This window comes from Doryrhamphus excisus, chromosome 10 (genome assembly GCF_030265055.1).
Source record: "Doryrhamphus excisus isolate RoL2022-K1 chromosome 10, RoL_Dexc_1.0, whole genome shotgun sequence".
Lineage (NCBI taxonomy): Eukaryota > Metazoa > Chordata > Actinopteri > Syngnathiformes > Syngnathidae > Doryrhamphus > Doryrhamphus excisus.
The window spans coordinates 12,214,779-12,234,206 of NC_080475.1; positions in this window are offsets into that span (position 1 = coordinate 12,214,779).

Genomic DNA, 19,428 nt, shown 5'->3' on the forward strand with positions numbered 1-19,428 from the left:
TCATACTGACGGTGTTATGAGTGAACAAAGTATGTTTCAAGTGTGACGGATGGGATCCGTGTAGCTAAAGAAGTGTTCCTTAGTACTTGGGTTTTCAACTACATTGGACAGTATGTATATCAAGAGGACCTTTGTGACCCCTTTGCGGCCTCTAATGAATCACGGCTGAAATAAGTAGAAGTGGTGGTGGGTTGCGTGCTCGGAGCGTGCCCGGCATACAAATGGGAGTTGTCAGTAGGTGGAGGCAGGAAGGTAAAAAGACAAAAGGCAGCCTTGCAGTCCTTTTGTCAAGATCCTGACGTCACTCAAGATTGCTTGATTTAACTTTGTTGGTACCCTTCCTGCAGTCCACTTAAATCCACTCTCAAGTCAAGCTTTTCCTCCATTATTCCCACTTGTCTCCGTTTTATCTTTGCCTGGAAGTCCCATGTAGATTTTTTTTATTTATTTTTTTATATATCCTTATGTGAGTTTACCATCAAATAATTGGCCGCCTCAAGCATCTTTAAACAACCACATTTCCACCGTGTTGGAAACTTCATCTCAGCATTTTCCTGCCACATAAAATGAGCGCAGCGACATTGGCAGGACCGTTATTCTCCTCTTTGTCGTCTTTTTATTCCTGTCATTAAAGTTATGGATGAGGGCGCTGGTATGTTGACAACGTGTCCCAGCAAGGAGTCAAGGCTGCTTGGATTTAGATAACATACTTCCATATCTTGTCAAGGTCGATATACAGTATATTACAGTATACTGACTGCGATTGCCATCCTATGGAAAGACTTTTATTGACATAACTTAACCTACCGTTATTAGTTTCCACTACAATAACTTTACTGCATCAACACTCTTCAAAGATCATTTATATGACAGACGCGCTCTGCTGTTTTTAAGTACATACTGCCAAATAGCTAGTCCAAACACTGAATAAATTTTAGCTACCTACCTTTTGCGTGTTAAGTTGCTGTGTGATGATTTTACATATGATTCATATGATTTTACATATGAATATGTATGACTAAAATCATCACACATCATACAGCTAGTCCAAACACTGAATTAATTTTTATTCCGTGCATAGTAAACAAAGCGGGAAGTTTCGATGGACAACTACCTACCTTTCGAGTGTTAAGTTGCTGTGTGATGATTTTAGTTGTACATATTCATATATATGACTAAAATCATCGCACAGCACACAGCTAGTCCAAACACTGAATTAATTTTTATTCCGTGCATAGCAAACAAGGCGGGATGTTTCGATGGACAACTACCTACCTGTTGAGTGTTAAGTTGCTGTGTGATGATTTTAGTCGTACGTATTCATATATATGACTAAAATCATCACACAGCATACAGCTAGTCCAAACACTGAATTAATTTTTATTCCGTGCTTAGCAAACAAGGCGGGATGTTTCGATGGACAACTACATACCTTTTGAGTGTTAAGTTGCTGTGTGATGATTTTAGTCGTACATATTCATATATATGACTAAAATCATCACACAGCTAGTCCAAACACTGACTTAATTTTTATTCCGTGCATAGCAAACAAGGCGGGATGTTTCGATGGACAACTACCTACCTTTTGAGTGTTAAGTTGCTGTGTGATGATTTTAGCCGTACATATTGATATATACGACTAAAATCATCGCACAGCACACAGCTAGTCCAAACACTGAATTAATTTTTATTCCGTGCATAGCAAACAAGGCGCGACATTTCGATGGACAACTACCTACCTTTCGAGTGTTAAGTTGCTGTGTGATGATTTTAGTCGTACATATTCATATATATGACTAAAATCATCACACAGCTAGTCCAAACACTGACTTAATTTTTATTCCGTGCATAGCAAACAAGGCGGGATGTTTCGATGGACAACTGCCTACCTTTTGAGTGTTAAGTTGCTGTGTGATGATTTTAGCCATGCATATTCATATACATGACTAAAATCATCGCACAGCACACAGCTAGTCCAAATACGGAATTAATTTTTATTCTGTGCATAGCAAACAAGGCGGGATGTTTCGATGGACAACTACCTACCTTTTGAGTGTTAAGTTGCTGTGTGATGATTTTAGTCGTACATATTCATATATATGACTAAAATCATCACACAGCTAGTCCAAACACTGAATTAATTTTCATTCCGTGCGTAGCAAACAAGGCGGGATGTTTCGATGGACAACTACCTACGTTTTGAGTGTTAAGTTAAATTAAACAAAACAAGTAAAGGCATGGAGAGTGTGAGAGAAAGAAAGGAGGATATAATTAAATATGTCATCCTAAATAGCTATTGATCGTCTTTAGGGTGTTAGCGTTAGATTAAAAGATGGGAGGAATAAAAGAGCTTTGAGGATTAAATCGTTTGCGTGAAAAATAAAGATGATAAACACTGCAATAATCACAAAGTATGAGCTTGGAGATAAAGCTTTAAGGAGTATAAGTTAGTTAGCATGTATTGTGTGGGCCTGCAGTGTAGATAGCATTATCATTGCGGCGTCGTGATAAAGGAGAAGTTCATACGTTTTGCTACCTGAGCACAGCTGCCGCTCAAGGTCAGTACCTTTTTTTTTTTTTTTTCTTATCCAGAAGACGTGTTTTATCTACAGGGAGAGTGAAGCCGGAGGATAAAAGGGTTTGCTTCAGTCTCTTCCACCGACGAACCAATCAGGTGCAGGAATACTGCTGAGTCAAGCGCAGGGTGCTGCTCACGTTTGGATGCAGGAGGGAGGACGGGAGAAATCAGTCAGTCATTGTCTGCGGTGCACTGCAGCATCATTAGCACTAACCCTAACTGCACTGTCAATGTACATACAGCCTGTACAGCAGTGTTGATGTACTAGGACTATAGTACCGTTACTACAACTACTTGTTTTCCTTGAAAAAAGATCATTAAAAACAGCAGAGCAGTCTTTTTCATATGACAGGACAGTCATAAAAAAGTCAAAAAAACTTTATTTAAAAGGAGCGACCAACTGAAAAACGTCAAAAATCATTTTTATGATCTAGTTCGATTCCGCCCTCGGCCATCTGTGTGTGGCGTTTGCACGTTCTCCCCGTGCATGCGTGGGTTTTCTTTCGGTTTCCTCCCACATTCCAAAAACATGCTAGGTTAATTAGCGACTCCAAATTGTCCATAGGAATGAATGTGAGTGTGAATGGTTGTTTGTCTATATGTGCCCTGTGATTGGCTGGCTGGCGGCCAGTCCAGGGTGTACCCCGCCTCTCGCCCAAAGACAGCTGGGATAGGCTCCAGCACCCCCGCGACCCTTGTGAGGATAAGCGGTAGAAAATGAATGAATGAATGCTTAGTCTCCTGCTAAACCAACAGTTGAGTAGCCATAGCAACATTTATATACTTATATTAGTATTACTTATATATAGGTTCCAAAATGACAACTAATTATTTTATGTTTAAATAACTGAACTTGTCAACTTGAACATATTTGTGAAAATATTTGAGAAAATGTAAATAAACATGTGTTTCACATGATTATTCATGAATAAATATTTTGGACAACACAGCAACAACAAAACCAATGTTATAATAGCTATAAGGCGCTAATGCTATGAATTATGAATTATGGTATGAATGTGAGTGTGAATGGTTGTTTGTCTATATGTGCCCTGTGATTGGCTGGCGACCAGTCCAGGGTGTACCCCGACCCTCTTGCCCGATTACAGCTGGGATAGGCTCCAGCATGTCCAGCATGAAAATGAATGAATGAATATTCACAGCAACAGGTGTTAAGTTGCTGTGCGATGATTTTAGCCATATATAATCATATATATGATCTTTGGCAAAAATGTTGGAGTATGTGCTTAAAAATATTAGGACTGTTCTATTGTAAATTTCCGTCTCTCCCCCCCCTCCCCCCCACTTCCAATCAATTATCAGGAATAAATAGAAGTGAAGATAAAGCCTACAGACATAAGACAGGTCAGCGTTTTTCACCGCTACTTTAGTATAGTGTAGTAGGCCTTAAGCATTAAGCCAATTACCAACTGGCTGACAGCGTCATCAGACATGCAAAGTGTTTCGGATGGCGTGTATATGTATGTGTTTGATTCCCATGCAGCATTACAAAGGATTATTGCCTTCTTAAGTGGATTTTAATGGCAGTTTTTTTTCATGGTGGCCTCACTACTGTGCAGGCCTCCCCGTAGCGGTCAAGAGCATGACAGGAAGTGGTAGTCTTTGAGGCCAGAAGCTGCGGCGGCTCAGAGCTGACGGGAGGTCATGCTTGTCGAGCTCTGGCATCGGGCCATGAAGTGAAAATGAGACGTTGAACAAGAGTGACAGAGTCTGCCGTGGGACTGACTTGGAAGTGGCGGACTCACCGCTAGGCTGGCAGCTGTTCTGTAACAACGCTAGCGCACTTGCAGCTATGCGCGGCTCCCCCGGGATACCTCGCACCCTCACTGACCTTCCTGCCGTGACCCGCCTGACTGACTTTCCCCGATGCGTCGTCCCCGCCTGTCCCTCTTTGCTGGTGTCAAACTGTCCCTCGCCGCACCTCCTCCTCCCTGGTTTTCAATATATGGGCAGGAATGCAGTGGGCAGCACAGACCCAGAATAGACAAAAAGCCAGCCGATCCCCATCAAACCTAAGGAGGCCCACCTAGTACCATAGTACATACTATGAACTCTTTTTCCGTAATTCCACATTTTTCTGGGATTTAAGTTCAATTTGAAATGGGAAATTCTGACAACTTTGCGATACATGTTCAGCTCATTCATAGAAAAGCAATCTTCACTCGCTAAATGTACTGCAAAAAAGGCCAGTAAGGATAATTCATAATGCCGCCTACAGAGAACATACTAACTCCTTATTTCTAAAATCACAAATACTTCAACTTGCTGATATAGTTCATCTTCAAACAGCTAAAATAATGCATAAGGCTAAAAATAACCAATTACCTAAAAATGTCATCCAATACTTCTCTACAAGAGAGGAGAAATATAACGAAATTTGAAACACTTATATATGCTATATATATCAATATATTGACACTTACTATGGTACTCATTATGTCATTGTACGGTCATATAACCTCGTACTTTGGTACGTGACAAATTAAATTAAATTAAATTAAATTAAATTAAATTAAATTAAATTAAATTAAATTAAATTAAATTAAATTAAATTAAATTAAATTAAATTAAATTAAATTAAATTAAATTAAATTAAATTAAATTAAATTAAATTAAATTAAATTAAAAATTATATTATGAAAGCAGGAAGTGAACAAATGTAACTGACACTGATTGTAAAAGTACCAGATGGAGGGGTAGGATTTAATAAGCTTTGCTTCTTCCTACTCCTTTCGGACATGTGGAACTGTGAACTGATTATGTGATGCATTCAATTGTAATCTGATGCATGTTCAAATGAAATAAAACCATTACCATTACCATTCGATGCTTCCTAGCTATTGACAAAATACTTTGAACGTTGTACTGAAAGTGTGGCAAATACTGTTGAAAAGTGTATCTCTACTGATGTTGGATAATTATGTGTATTTTTCTATGTGTGTGTTGTTATTTTAGCAATGTTGTTTTTTATATAAAACACAAACATAACATCATTGATATTTTACATGTACGTATATTCCAGTTTTGGGGAAAAGTAGGTACAATTCACAACTTATGCATGAAGAGACTGCGTTGTATAAATAACACTAGTGAATTGTGAAAAGAATATTTACATTTGAAGCCACAGGATATTGATAGCTTGGATTGCAGGGTCAATACTCTTTAAGAAGTCAATTCCCTAACGATTAAATGCTAAGCTATTGCCTAACAGACTCAGGAAAGGGGTGCAATTGTTATGAGATTGCTGATCGCATCATTAAAGTATGTCCACCGGCCTATAGAAATATGAAAGATATGAGTGTTTGTCCTATAAGTCAGATTGACTTGACATTTGTCATAGTCTATACAAAACAAATGACACTATAACTTTAGGGTGTTTAGTCCAATCACAGCAGAATTTGGTGCACACCTTTGGGGGAATTATAAGCATGTGTGTGGAAATTTTGAGCAAGATTGGTTGACTGGTTGCTTGGCTACCCACAAGCAAAACATGTCAGCCATCTTGCCAACTAACTGTCCGTAAGTCGCAATTGAAATTATTAGAAAATTATGAGGATATTTGATATATGTATGCTAGCATATATTCATTCAATTTCTACCGCTTATCCTCACGAGGGTCGCGGGGGTGCTGGAGCCTATCCCAGCTGTCTTCGGGCAAGAGGCAGGGTACACCCTGGACTGGTCGCCAGCCAGCCAATCACAGGGCACATATAGACAAACAACCATTCCCACTCACATTCATACCTATGGACAATTTGGAGTCGCTAATTAACCTAGCATGTTTTTAGAATGTGGGAGGAAACCGGAGTACCCGGAAAAAAAAAACCACGCATGCACGGGGAGAACATGCAAACTCCACACAGAGATGGCCGAGAGTGGAATTGAACTCAGGTCGTGCAGAGAAGGGCATAGTAAGAATCCAAAAACTTACCACTTCCACATGGAATGAGAGGAATCTTTTTTCACAGGGCACACATATAGACAAACAACCATTCACACTCACATTCATACCTATGGACAAATACCTTGTACTCCTATAGAGCAGCTACATACAATAACCCGCACAGAAAACTTTCTAGAGCTTCCAGAATCTGCACCTATTCTAGCTGTATTTCCTTGAACTCACCTCAGTCACTGTCAAGCTGTCTTCATATAGACAAACAACCATTCACACTCACATTCATACCTATGGACAATTTGGAGTCGCTAATTAACCTAGCATGTTTTTGGAATGTGGGAGGAAACCGGAGTAAAAAACGCACACATGCACGGAGAGAACATGCAAACGCCACACAAAGATGGCCATGGGTGGAATTGAACTAGGGTCTCCTAGCCTGCGTGCTAACCACTCATCCACCATGCAGCCATTCAACACAACCCATTGTCCGTGCAAACAAACATGTCCTACCACAATAATTGTTGGGAAGATAGAAAGACAAGAAGACCTACTTTATTTGTTTTGTTTGCTTTTTTCCGTTTTGCATTCCTCCGTAATTCCCTTCATCTACGTCCTCCATCTCTGCTTGATTGTTGGCTTTTGTCTATACAAAACATACATTCCTTCAAGGGCGACCTCTGATAAGGGAGGCGTGTGTTTACTATGTGTCTGCATATTTCTGTGTTTTTTTTACTTGCTTCCACTGACTTACATTGTCCTACTCTTGCAGGTGTCCATCCAGACCGCCCCCCCCACCTCCCACCCAAAGTACCACATATGTAAATGCTTTGCTAAAGCTGGTAAAATGGAACCAAATCAACTGTTGACTGGATTTGGTCCCCTTCAACCAGCTGTAGCTGTGCATTGATCGCTCCGACGACTGCTGAATGCAAAGACGCCGGAATTGAACCTGCGGAATGGGGAATCGGTGCTGATGCTGCATCAATTAAGACATTTGGACTCAGAAATCACTGATGCTGAACTGATGCTTAGCAGATATTTACAAATTTTGTTTAATTTTATATTTTCAATTTTGAATTAAAAGTAGGGCAAGTGGTTAGCGCGCAGACCTCACAGCTAGGAGACCAGGGTTCAATTCCACCCTCTGCCATCTCTGTGTGGAGTTTGCATGTTCTCCCACGTGCATGCGTGGGTTTCCTCCCACATTCCAAAAACATGCTACGTTAATTAGCGACTCCAAATTGTCCATAGGTATGAATGTGAGTGTGAATGGTTGTTTGTCTATATGTGCCCTGTGATTGGCTGGCTGGCGACCAGTCCAGGGTGTACCCCGCCTCTCGCCCGAAGACAGCTGGGATAGGCTCCAGCACCCCCCACGACCCTCGTGAGGAAAATACGTCAAACACCTTATAGGTAAATTGGGTCAATTGTGTGTTGCTATAAATACCTTTTCATGTACTTCATGTACTTTTCATGTACACCTATCATTGTATGACTTTGTTTAGGCAAATTTTATCAATAAAATATACAAATTTTCAATGTTGTTTATTGCCTTTTTATTATGTTAATGTATCACGCATGAATGCCAAGAACAGGATTGTCCAAAAGTCTTGGGCCACCACAATAAAGTTGGTTCAAGATCCCCTTATTATGCTGTCATTATGATATTATAAAAAAATTCTAGCATCTCCCGCATTTGTTTGCTGCACGTTTAATAGGTCATCATTATCGCTTTTGATGTTTCATGGCATTGAGGCTGCACGGTGATAAAGTGGTTAGCGCACAGGTCACATAGGTTTGATTCCCTGTTCGATTTTGGAGTAATATGGCACCTCTGGCACTTTGGAAATTGGTGAAAAATACTATAAGACTTGCCCTTTAATGACCTTTAATGAAGTTTGACAGGTAGGGTGGTGCAAAGGAGGAAGCCATGGGCATTTAGTGAGAGTGTATAAAGATGCACATACAGTTATTTATTTTTATGGTTTCAGTCACTATACTATGTATATATTTTTTAAATTAAAAAAAATGTTTTTAATTGATAAAAATTCTGAAAATAATGTCACATTTCTTCATAATATTATTATTTTTTTTAAATTAAAAAGACAAAATTATACACTCATATGTTTTGTCACCTACAATACAACCATATGGATGTTTTTCCACATAGCTTAGCATATATTGACCTACATTTACATTGCATTGCCCCCCAAATACTTCAATTTTTCTTTAGCGGCCTTTGCTGGAAAAAGTTTGGACACCCCTGCAGGATGCGGACATGTTTTGTGTGTGTTTGTGTTTGTGTGTAATTACAGCTGTGATGAAAGCTCTCCTGTCAAGAACGTACAATCGAGGGAATCAAGCAGAACCTTACAAATAAAGTCGCAAAATAAACAAGCGATGCAGCGACGCTTTGATTAAGCTGGCGGTGTGTTTACAACTCGTTACATTTGTAGGATTATTGAAAGCCTTTTGTGTTTCACAACGAGGAGAAGAAGAGAACAAGCGTTATACTTAGGACAGATATTCATGCAGTACTTTTTGAACAATTGAAAGCAAATGAATACGGAGCTTGGCATCGTTTCAGGAGGAGGAACAGAAGAAGTCCAACGCCGAGACGTTGGTGTGAGAGCGATGGACGAGGTACGCCACCATATTTGAATAGATTGTGGATGCTTGTGCTATAAGGTATCTGTTATCTTAACTGTTATCCGAGCTTTAGCGAAAGCCGCCTGACAACGACAATGATGAGAGGGAACCTGGCGTGTTCAGCAGGGGTCAAATGGAGTAGACCCCTCTTAAAAGGTAAGCCAGCTTTTGCCAACAGTAATGTCACTCTTTACCGTAACAAATTTATCAGCGCACTGTGGACCAATCCCTAATGCACCAAGTGTCATAAAACAATGGCGGACATTTTAATATAGAAATTGAAATGCTGCTAAAAGGATGAGTATTATATTCACCGTGTGTGTGTGTGTAGTGTGTGTCTCACCCTTCATTCTATTGACTATATAGAGCAGGGGTGTCCAAAGTAAAGCCCGGGGGCCATTTAAAGCCTGCATGGCTTTCTAAAAAAAAAAAAAAATACATGGTCAGGCAAAATGATTTGAAACATTTGTAGGTTAAATAAAATGCAAATAAAGTAAAGAAACAAAAAAGTGTTTTTATTTTTGAAAAGTACATATAATGCCATTCTGTTTCAATATGTTTTAAAAATGAAAACAGTCCAATTCATGGCAGCAACTGACAAAGAAACGAAAAATAATGGCATTTTAAAGAAACACAGCAAAATGACTTTACTTTATTTGCCTTTTATTTAACCTACAAATGTGTCAGATCATTTTGCCTGACCCTGTAAAACAGGGGTCTCAAACTCAATTTACTCGGGGGCCACTGGAGCTCGGGTCTGGGTGAGACTGGGCCGCATCAGGTTTTTCCAAAAAAACAAAACAAAAACGCATTTATTAGAAACAAAAAAATAAAAAAAAAACTTCGCTTTGGTTCCAATTTTCTACAAGAAAAACTCCGCTGTTCTCAAATATCTTAATTTTTATTTTTCTACACAAAATAAGATGAAAAATAAATAAACAAATCAAGAATAAAGAAAATCAATCAATCAGTAATAAATAAATAAATATAATAATAATAATAAAACAGCAAATAATAAAAACTTAAGAAACCACATATAGTTGGTGGGTAGACAAATTATTTTTTTCAGATTAAAATGAACAAAGCATTATTAGAGCCCTGTAGACATGACAAAACACGACTATAGTCACATTTATACTCTTTTTATTTACAACATATTGCGCAACTACAGGGTCTTGAGACACATGCTAACTCGCAAACTAGAGAGCTAGCGACCTAAACGGTAGCCTTCAAGTTATTTCCTTTAAACTTAAATAGCCAAAAACTTACCACTTCCACACAGACAGGGAGGATAACTATTAACAGTTATTTAACCTTTAACATGAACATTAATCAAAACGTAATAATTTTTTCCTGGGTACATGATACCATACAGCATCCATATCAAACATGCGCACTAACATTAAACTTTCATATCAAGGCGGGGGCCTCAAACTAGTGTCGTGCAGGCCACATTTGGCCCGCGGGTTTGAGACCCTGTACAATGAAAAAAAGAAAGCGTTCCAGTCATTCCGGTCAACTTAGAGAAGCATTTTTGGACTACATTCTTAAAAACAGTGTTTCATTTGTAGGTTAAATAAAAGGCAAATAAAGTAAAGAAACTAAAAAGTTTTTATTTTTGAAAAGTACATACTATAACGCCATTGTTTTTGGTTTCTTTGTCAGTTGCTGCCATGAATTGCACTGATTGAACTGATTTCACTTTCAAAACATAATGAAACAGAATGGCATTATATGTACTTTTCGAAAATAAAAAAATAATTTTGTTTCTTTACTTTATTTGCCTTTTATTTAACCATTTTTTCAGACCATTTTGCCTGACCCTGTACAATGAAAAAAGAAAGTGTTCCAGTAATTCCGGTCAACTTAGACAAGCATTTTTGGACTAGGTTCTTAAAAACAGTGTTTCATTTGGAGGTTAAATAAAAGGCAAATAAAGTAAAGAAACAAAAAAGTTTTTATTTTTGAAAAGTATATATAACGCCATTGTTTTTGGTTTCTTTGTCAGTTGCTGCCATAATTTGGACTGATTTCACTTTCAAAACATAATGAAACAGAATGGCATTATATGTACATTTCGAAAATAAAAACACTTTTTTGTTTCTTTACTTTATTTGCCTTTTATTTAATAATTTTTTCTGACCATTTTGCCTGACTGTACAGTGAAAAAAGAAAGCGTTCCAGTCATTCCGGTCAACTTACACAAGCATTTTTGGACTTTTTGAAGATTTTGTTTATATTGGCGTTCCAATTAATCCCCGCACGGTAATTTAAATCAGGGTGTCACATGACTATATGTTTTTGTTTGTATAAGCCAACTCAGAAAAGCATGACTGATTACTGACTTAGCCACCAATTGTCCAAAGGTCTTTTGTCAATTTCTCATGATTCTAAAATTTTACCACTTTCATGAATATGCTAGCATGTCTTCCAAAGCAATTTGACCACAACCCATAGGGAGCGCCAAAAGTCATTAAAAAAAAAGAATACCTCTCACCTTTGCAGTTTTGTTCAAAGCTGATATTTGCTGACAAGGACAAAAAAAAAACACCAAGTCTCCTCTGAGACAGCAGCCTGATGTTGAAACAAATGAGGCGACAGGAGGGAGCAGACGGCGCCGTCACACTGATGGTCGTCTTCCGGGGGAGGGGTTGTCAATGTTTCTGACACTCCGCCAACGACTAGGGGTTGGGCATCTTTTCAATTTGAACGATTCCGGTTCCTATTGATTCTTGATTTTGATGCTTTTAAGAAGCACGGTCATAAAGATGTGCCTAATTTAAACGGGAACTGCATTTTTGGGGGAATTTTGCCCATCATTCCCAATCCTTGTATGATGTGATGTCATCAGTCACAATTGATTTCCCTTTTTATGCATTATAACACAAGAAAACAAGTTAATTTCAGCTAGCTTACAATGCTATCATTGGAATACACATATTTTGACTATGAAACCCTCTAAAAAAACCTTGTTGTATCATTTAATATACATTAACACGTACACTGATGATACCATATAAGAGTTGTAGTATTTTGCTGTATTTTGATGATTTAAAACACTACCAAAACTTCTTTCCTATGTATGTATGTGTATTGATACTAGCTAGCTTACACGATGCATGGCTAATCGCTAGTCTCAGCGTCATTCACAGACGGAAGAGTGGATACCTCGCTCTCGATTTCGTTACAATACTCAACAAGATGCTCAGCATTTTCTTACCTGGACTGAAGTGGACTGGAGTCCACGTCATGTGCTGGAAGATACAGCCATCCCAATGAGAGCGAAGATCGTTGTTGTTGACTAGCATAACTGTGTTATCAAAAGTTTCGGTGGTGTTTTAAATAATCAAAATACAGCAAGATACTGCAACTATTACATGTTATTTTGATGATTTAAAACACTACCAAAACTTCTTATCGCTAACACGACGCATCGCTAATCGCTAGTCTCAGCGTCATTCACAGACGGAAGATTTTGCTACGTCATGTGCTGGAAGATACAGCCATCCCAATGAGAGCGGAGATTGTTGTTGTTGACTAACATAATTGTGTTATCAAAAGTTTCGGTGGTGTTTTGAATCATCAAAATACAGCAAGTTACATGTTATCTGTATCTGTTAGTGTACGTGTTCATGCATGACCATAGCATGTATATCAGAGGGGTCCATAGCCAAAATAAGTGTATCCCAATGACAACCTTAAAATCGCTTAAATTAACTTGTTTTCTTGTGTTTTTATGCACCAAAAAAGGGAAAGAAATATGTATTTTTTGAATGATGGACAACATTCCGGGTGGCACGGTGGTCTAGTGGTTAGCGCGCAGACCTCACAGCTAGGTTACCAGGGTTCAATTCCACCCTCGGGCATCTCTGTGTGGAGTTTGCATGTTCTCCCCGTGCATGCGTGGGTTTTCTCCGGGTACTCCGGTTTCCTCCCACATTCCAAAAACATGCTAGGTTAATTGGCGACTCCAAATTGTCCATAGGTATGAATGGGAGTGTGAATGGTTGTTTGTCTATATGTAGACAGCTTGACAGTGACTGAGGTGAGTCCAAGGAAATACAGCTAGAATAGGTGCAGATTCTGGAAGATCTAGAAAGTTTTCTGTGCGGGTTATTGTGTGTAGCTGCTCTATAGGAGTCCAAGGTATTTGTCCATAGGTATGAATGTGAGTGTGAATGGTTGTTTGTCTATATGTGCCCTGTGATTGGCTGGCCACCAGTCCAGGGTGTACCCCGCCTCACGCCCAGCTGGGATAGGCTCCAGCACCCCCTGCAACCCTCGTGAGGAAAACCGGTAGAAAATGAATGAATTCCAAAAAAAAAATTCCCAATTAAACAGTTCATATGTCTTTAATTTCAAACCTCTCGTCTCATTAAGAATGCTCTTTACATTAGCGTGAGTCCCCGGTGTTGTGTCTTTACTGATCAGTCTTTAGTGCTGCACAGTTCAATTCAAGGCTGCCATCAGCGTGACAATTAGGCCGGTAAATAAAGATAATGTGAGCCATCGGGACCTTAACTGCTGCGCTCCAATTATCAGTGCTGAAAGTAGTGGCGAGTTAAAGTGAATGAGGCTACATCTGGAGCTAATACCGACGACCAATCCAGGAAGACAAAACAAAGAGACCTTGATACCACAGGAGAATGATGTTGTTCTTCGGAATCTATTCCAAAAAAAAAAGCTAATTAAAGGTATTCTCCATGACAACAAAACGCTACTGTTTTTAGAAGCTACTGCAAAAACATCAGTCAAAGAGCATAAAGAGCATAAACGCAAGTTTTTTTGTGCATTATAACACAAGAAAATGTGTTAAAATGAGCTAGCTTACAATGCTGTGATTATACATTAACATACACTGATGATAACATGTAATAGTTACAGTATTTTGATGTATTTTAATGATTTTATTGGGATGGCTGTGTCTTCCAGCACGAGACGATTTGATGATTTAGTTACTGCCGTTACTTATTTTCAGGGTGCATTTATACTCATACTTATGCTAGTTCCGGCGACAACAACAACAGCAGCGACAACACTTACAATGTCTGCTCTCCTTGGGATGGCTGTGTCTTCCAGCACAAGACGATTTGATGATTTAGTTACTGCCGTTACTTATTTTCGTGGTGCATTTATACCCATACTTATGCTAGTTCCGGCGACAACACTTACGATGTTCGCTCTCGTTGGGATGGCTGTGTCTTCCAGCACAAGAATATTTGACGATTTAGTTACTACTGTAACTTATTTACGAGGTGCATTTATACCCATACTTATGCTAGTTCCGGCGACAACACTTACGATGTCCGCTCTCCTTGGGATGGCTGTGTCTTCCAGCACAAGATGATTTGATGATTTAGTTACTGCCGTAGCTTATTTTCATGGTGCATTTATAGCCGTACTTATGCTAGTTCCGTCAACAACAACAACAGCAGCGACAACACTTACAATGTCTGCTCTCCTTGGGATGGCTGTGTCTTCCAGCACAAGACGATTTAATGATTTAGTTACTGCCTTAACTTATTTTTGAGTTGCATTTATACCCGTACTTATGCTAGTTCCGTCAACAACAACAGCAGCACCGACAACACTTGCAATGTCCGCTCTCTTTCGAGATGCATTTATACCCATACTTATGCTAGCTCCGTCAACAACAACAACAGCAGCAACAACACTTACAATGTCCGCATGGCTGTGTCTTCCAGCACGAGACGATTTGATGATTTAGTTACTGCCGTAACTTATTTTCGTGGTGCATTTATACCCGTACTTATGCTAGTACCGTCAACAACAATAACAGCAGTGACAACACTTACAATGTCCGCTCTCCCTGGGATGGCTGTGTCTTCCAGCACGAGACATGCTCCAGTCCTCGAGTAAAAAAATACTGACGGAAACGAGCATCTTGTTGAGTCTTTGTAGCGAAATTGAGACTAGCGATCAGCGATTTGTTGTGTTAGTCCGTGAGATAAAAATAGTTTGTCGTGTTAGCTGCGACAATAATAATATCGCCGCAGCTTGGTTAATGTACAAGTCACTTCAGTACATTCGCCAAAGAATAAAGCCTTTTGTTTTGCAATCAACAAAGAGCTGTTCCTGGTGGAAAGGTTGCCAGTAAAGTGATTGCAAGCCTCCTTGACAGTATTGCACATTTCAGCAGTTTCCATTCACATTGTCCACATGTGGTGTTGCCTCTCTGATATGTGGAGACAAGGTCCAGTGCGACTCTCACTCTCTTTGGCACACACTCACACACACTCACACACACTCACACACACACTCACACACACACTTCCCCAACCTCATCGCTCATGTTCCGCCAAGCAATGGTGCAGAACAATTCAGGATCACATCTATTTCAATCTAAAATAATAATCCTTGTGGATAGAATAAATTATGGCGGCGACTCTCGCTGTGTTAGCACCAAGCTAATGATGCACAACCGGGTTATGTTCTTCATGGTCCAGCAGATGAATTTCACCTGACTTGGTTGGTCCGCCGACGTTTAATCAAGAGAACTTGTGAAGTCTTCATTCCGGGACTCTTGTACTTTGGAAAAAGGTGCGGATTTGGAATGTTTTTTTCAACATCCACCATAATTCCAAAGTGACTTTTTAAAGCTGTACTATAGAGAACCACATGTGAGAAAAATCTATCATTTCCCTTACTTGAAAAGGCTGCTTTTGAAGTAGTGTAAGTGTTAAGTTGCTGTGTGATGCATATAGTTTTTATTCCTTTAAATTCATTATTGCTCTTTAACCAAGCAAAAATATGGTTTCTCAGATTACTCGATTAATCGACAAAAGTTTTGGTCGAATTACCAAAATATTCAATACCTACAGCCTTGATGGAAATAGTATACATATATATACATATACTGTATGTATATGAATACTGTACTGTGATTGTGCTGAGTGCAAGGATGCTGACTTCGGGGTCCGTGGTTCTTCATGGTCCAGCAGATGAATTTCACCTTACTTGGTTGGTCCGCCGACGTTTAATCAAGAGAACTTGTGAAGTCTTCATTCCGGGACCCTTGTACTTTGGAAAAAGGTGCGGATTTGGAATGTTTTTTTCAACATCCACCATAATTCCAAAGTGACTTTTTAAAACTGTACTATAGAGAATCACATGTGTGAAAAATCTTACTCTGCTTTTGAAGCAGTGTATGTGTTAAGTTGCTGTGTGATGCATATAGTTTTGATTCCTTTAAATTAACCAAGCAAAAATATGGTTTCTCAGATTATTTGATTAATTGACTAATCTTTTGGTAGAATACTCCATTACCAAAATATTCAATACCTACAGCCTTGATGGATATATTATACATATACTGTATGTACGTATATATGAATACTGTATTGTGATTGTGCTGAGTGCAAGGATGCTGACTTCGGGGTCCGTGGCATTCATCACACTCACTCATACACACTGCAGCAGCAGCCCTGAGGCCTGACCCCGCTTTAATTATGAGCCGCCCAGCTAATCAATAGGAAAGAAAGATAATCCCATTTCAACACTCCATATGCATTTATGCCTGTGCCACCAGCATCGGCCTTCATTGCCATCAGATTGTGTTGTATATTTCAATGTACGTGTTCCATAATGTGCTGCAGAGCTTGACAATAACTACAACAATATAAATAATTATGAATTATTATCATGGAGCATTGTTTTAATTAAGTGTCATATGTTTCACAACAGTGTGTGTTATGCAACATGCATAGTTTAAAACATAGATTTTAAACTATGTGTCTGTAGCTTTAATGCTAATGAGTTGTTTTTTTTACATGTACGGTACATCATAATATCACTTTATTTCCTGTCACGTCATTCCACTCCTCTGTGTCCACAGTAACGGGCCAATAAAAAAATGACAGATGTCTTGCATCCATCAGAACCTGAGCTGGATTCTTTGCCGGGACATGACATCATTCCACGCAAAGCGATACTTCACTTTTACATGGCACGTTATGGCGGCCATGTAATGCACAGGGAGGAGTCGTCAACTCATGAAAGGAATACTTTACCGTCCACTCCATACTGATGGACTTACAATACAGCTAAATGCAATACAATATGAAGTGTTTATACACTTAATACACTGGTTATTCATTATGCATTTGAAGTATCATGAATGTTCAGCATCCTCTGTTTGCGCTTTAAACTGTAAATTGTGCTAGCCAGCTGTTGTGTAAGTGTACAAGTCATGTATGTTATACTTGTACTGTTGTTTACAATGAACTCATTGGATTCAAACTTGAGCAGTTTGCTACTAACCGGTATGGCAACATTGGTTTTGTTGCTGCTGTCATTTTTATTTCCGCTTTCTCATGCACTTCTAATCATTAAGTTGCCAAAATAAGATTTTGATATGCACATTTATCGCTGCATAAACTTCAAGATGTTGCTACCCAGTTGATGTTGTCAAAGTCTTGCATGTTATACTTGTCGTACTGAGAAATCTGCTATTACAACATTGGTTCTGCATTTTACAATAATAAAATGTTACACTTGTACTTACAACTCTGCTATTACAACATTGGTTCTGTGTTTTACAATAATAAAACGTTACACTTGTACTTACAACTCTGCTATTACAACATTGGTTCTATGTTTTACAATAATAAAATATTACACTTGTCGTACTTACAACTCTGCTATTACAACACTGGTTCTATGTTTTACAATAATAAAATGTTACACTTGTTGTACTTTTACTCCACTACTACAACATTGGTTCTGTATTGTACAATAATGCAATGTTACACATGTCGTACTCACAAAACTCAGCTATTACAACATTGTTTTTCTGTTGTACAATAACACAATGTTATACTTGTCGTACTTACAACTCAGCTATTACAACATTGGGTCTGTGTTTTACAATAATAAAATGTTACACTTGTCGTACTTACAACTCTGCTATTACAACATTGGTTCTCTGTTGTACAACAACACAATGTTGTACTTGTCGTACTTACAAAACTCAGCTATTACAACATTGGGTCTGTGTTTTACAATAATAAAATGTTACACTTGTCGTACTTACAACTCTGCTATTACAACATTGGTTCTCTGTTGTACAACAACACAATGTTGTACTTGTCGTACTTACAAAACTCAGCTATTACAACATTGGCTCTGTGTTGTACAATAATTCTGTCACGGTTCGGCTTCATCGCTTTAAAGTTCGACCCCAGGATGCAGAGAGCAGGACCGAATGCAGGTAAAAATCTTTATTTTTTGCAGTCAATGCGGCAGCAAGAAAAAGCAACTCAGGTAGCTGACGGACAAATGATAATAATCCCACAAAGGGAGACGCACACACCTGAACTAAATAGACACTCAAATTAGGGACAGGTGTGGGTAACTAAGACAACGGAGGCAGACAAGGAAAAACAGGAAGTCAAACACAAAATAAGAGCGTGCCAAAAGGAAACCAAAGCCCAGACCGTAAACTCAAACCCAAACTGTCACTTAGGAGGCCATACAGGGCGTGACAAATTCAATGTTACACTTGTCGTACTTACAACTCAGCTATTACAACATTGGTTGTATGTTGTACAATAATACAGTGTTATACATGTTGTACTTACAAAACTCTGCTATTGCAACATTGGTTCTGTGTTGTACAATAATAAAATGACCACGTGGTCAAAGAAATGTATGTTTTCCTTCCACTTTCTCATACACTCAAATCATTATTAAAGTAAAAAAGAATACCAGTACATTGTTCTATGTTCTACAACAATTTGGAAGGTGACAAAATGGTTTGATAATGTATTTATCTATTATATATATTTATATATTCTATGTATATATATATTACATCATATTATGTATTTAGATTAATATTATAATTTCTATTGCATTATATTGGGATGCTGCAAAGCACAAGTCAGCCAGCTGTCTGCACACTGGATCAGAACGCCGGGACTATACTGCCCTCTTGTGGTGATAGTTGGACTGCAACGGTATATAGAACCTTGGTTACCATCAATCATTTGTTCCCGAGGGTCTGACGCTAACCAAATACATTTTTCCCAGAAGAAATAATGTACATCTAATCTAATCCGTTCAAGAAAGTCAAAAATGGTAATGGGTGAATTTTATTTGAACCTGAATTTAGAACCTGAAGTTAGATACTGCAGAGGTTATTGAGCATTACCTTCATGTAGAGTAAGTCAAGTGCTCCGTGAAAGATGTATTTGCCGTGTTTATTTGCTCTTTTATTTTCAATTCCAACCCCCTTATTGTCATTCAATATAATTAATAACTT